The sequence below is a fragment of the Bombus vosnesenskii genome, unplaced genomic scaffold (genome assembly GCF_011952255.1).
Source record: "Bombus vosnesenskii isolate JDL3184/JDL3185 unplaced genomic scaffold, Bvos_JDL3184-5_v1.1 scf7180000013265, whole genome shotgun sequence".
Classification (NCBI taxonomy): domain Eukaryota; kingdom Metazoa; phylum Arthropoda; class Insecta; order Hymenoptera; family Apidae; genus Bombus; species Bombus vosnesenskii.
In genome coordinates, this window is record NW_022882925.1 from 3406760 (window position 1) to 3409393 (window position 2634).

Sequence of the window (2634 nt, forward strand, 5' to 3'; positions counted from 1 at the left end):
GATCACGGGCGCAAAACGACGATCTGTAGGACAATGTTCGGCAGGGACCGTCTTCTTCTTCTTATTTTTTTCTTTTATCCTCAGATCGTATGCCGATCGAGATATTAATAGCGGAACCTGTTGCCGGGCGGTCATGTGTAAAAGTAACGTGCATGTGCTATAACGTAGAAAGAAGAGGAACATCGCCGTCGTGCAAACCCAGCAAGGACGTACGAGCGTGATTTGCAACGATCAGACAGACTCTGCTTCTTGTCGTCATTGATTTATAACCAGATTCCGTTTCACGTCGCTTATCATTGTAAACGCGGTTTACCTGCGAAAAGTGTGCTAATTCTAGAACCGTTAAGAATAAGAACACGGCAGTTGGGATCTTCCAAGATTACAGGTTTATGTCCTGTTTATGCAAAATCATTCCAAAATCTTTGAAAGTAAACAGAATAATCATAGTTATATTAAACGTTATGTTAAGTTTGTCATTGATTGAGAGTATTTATTTACTTTATTTACTCTTTGGTATACAATCTAATTACAAGCTGTCAGTTATATACCTTAGGTAACATATATGCTAGGTAACAATGCAATGTTGTATACCTTACGTGTGAAATTTTTTAGATTTTTTAGGTTTTGATCAGGGGCTGTCAGAAAGTTACTCCGCCGATTCGTAAAATTTGTTCGCGTTCGTAATTGAGCCGGTGATTATGAAAGTGGTCCGAGTTAAGAATGTAAAAACGATGAGTTTATCGTTCATTCCGCGTCGCGTCTATTTACATTGTAATAATCCGAAATCATCTTGACAAATTAGTAAAAATTGAACCGTTGGATTAAGTTGGTTGTTGTGTCGTTAAATAGAATTTAGTTCGTGCGTCAAACGGAACGAGAAATATATGACATACGCCACTGTCATAATCACCTGCACAATTATGCGTTTAATACCATTAAATTGGCCAGAATTCGTGCAGCATGTTTCTTGATACAATAGGAATGCCAGCTTATTAATGATGCTGACGTATTTAGGCTAAAGTGATATGAAATTTCAATATGATGCCATTAAACTTTATGCGCTAACAATAAACCAAACGCGATACGTCTTATCATATTTATCATATTTCCACGTTTGGACCTGCAACTTGCTAGTTTCGGCGAAAATAGAATTAGTTCGCGGAAACGCATGCTGAAGATAATTTGTTTACTTTTGTAAGAATACTTGCCTGACAAGGATTGAGAATACTTTCGTGAAATGTTTTAATTGAAGTATCCTCAAGGAATCTCCACTCACTAGACGTAATATATAACATCGAGCAAAACCTGTTCTGTAGGATTGTACAAAGATCGATACAATAGAGACCATTGACTGTTTGCTGCTCCAGGATAAACCAACGCCTCATTATATTCGTATGATTTGCGATAGAAACTATTATCTGCTTATGTGTGTTTTTTTCGAACGAATACTACAGGATTACAATTTCTTTATGATCTACAACTGCCAAAGGAAATCCATTCTCATTTGTTATTTCATTTTACAAATTCTACAAATTTATATAACTTTTGTACGAACTGCGGCTGCTGAAAAAATATTCGCCTCGGTTCAATCACATCTTCATTCGTCATGCAATCTACAAATTTAAATTGATCTTGAAAGTATTAGTCGCTACTATAAACGTTTCTCTTGCATGGGCCAAATGGACAGAAGCAAAGAATTTCTCTAGACCTGATAGATACTGTGATAACAGTTGACTTTAAGACGATCTTTTCAATACACGTATAGAAATATACACAGAAATTAGATACAAATATGTAGATAACAAGGAAGATAATCGTCTAATTATTTGAAGGAAATGTATGTAAATATACGAAAAACAACTGTCAAAAAAAAATTCTTTTTCTATCAATCATACCTTCATTCGGATAACTGGCAGATACCGGTGATAAAGATTAACTTCAAAACAATTACTACAAAATTATTAAGTTGTCCAAAAGGAATTAGAAAAATATATACAAGGATTAGATGTAGAAACGAAGAAAAAGATGGCAAGGAGAACAATTTTCAAATTATTTTAAGCGATGTACAACCGCTCTGTGAACTACAGTTATGAAAGGGAAATTAGCCTCCTGTCAGTCAGATGATCATTTAAATTCCGACGATCGTTCATAGATCATGAAAACTCAGAACGGAAAGCGATCTAACATAGAAACGAGCGAATTTGGTCGAAGGCGCGATCCGGTGCTCGATTCGGTATTTGCTTCGTGTAATGTGTAACAGCATTGAACGTGTAACGATCGGAACACGGTTTGTGCCCCCTTCCACCTGGACGAAGCCACGATTCCTTCTTGTGTACACTCGCAGCCACGCATACGTACGCACGTGCGGAGGGTACCGACTTACGTAGACGTTGAGCACACACGTGGAAGCCAATTGGAGAGCCAAGACTTGGCCAAGTCTTTATAAGTAGGAGCCATCCGCGTCCTCAGGACTTACTCCCTCTCGAGAACGTGCCACGATCGGCAACCGATTTCCAGAATAGTTCCTGAAAACACGCCGGGCTCGCGTCGCTTACGAGCATCTTGCGGTTCACGCAAGATCGTGGCTGTCTTTAACGTAACTTGAGGAAATCTCGACGTTTTGGAAATCGGAAG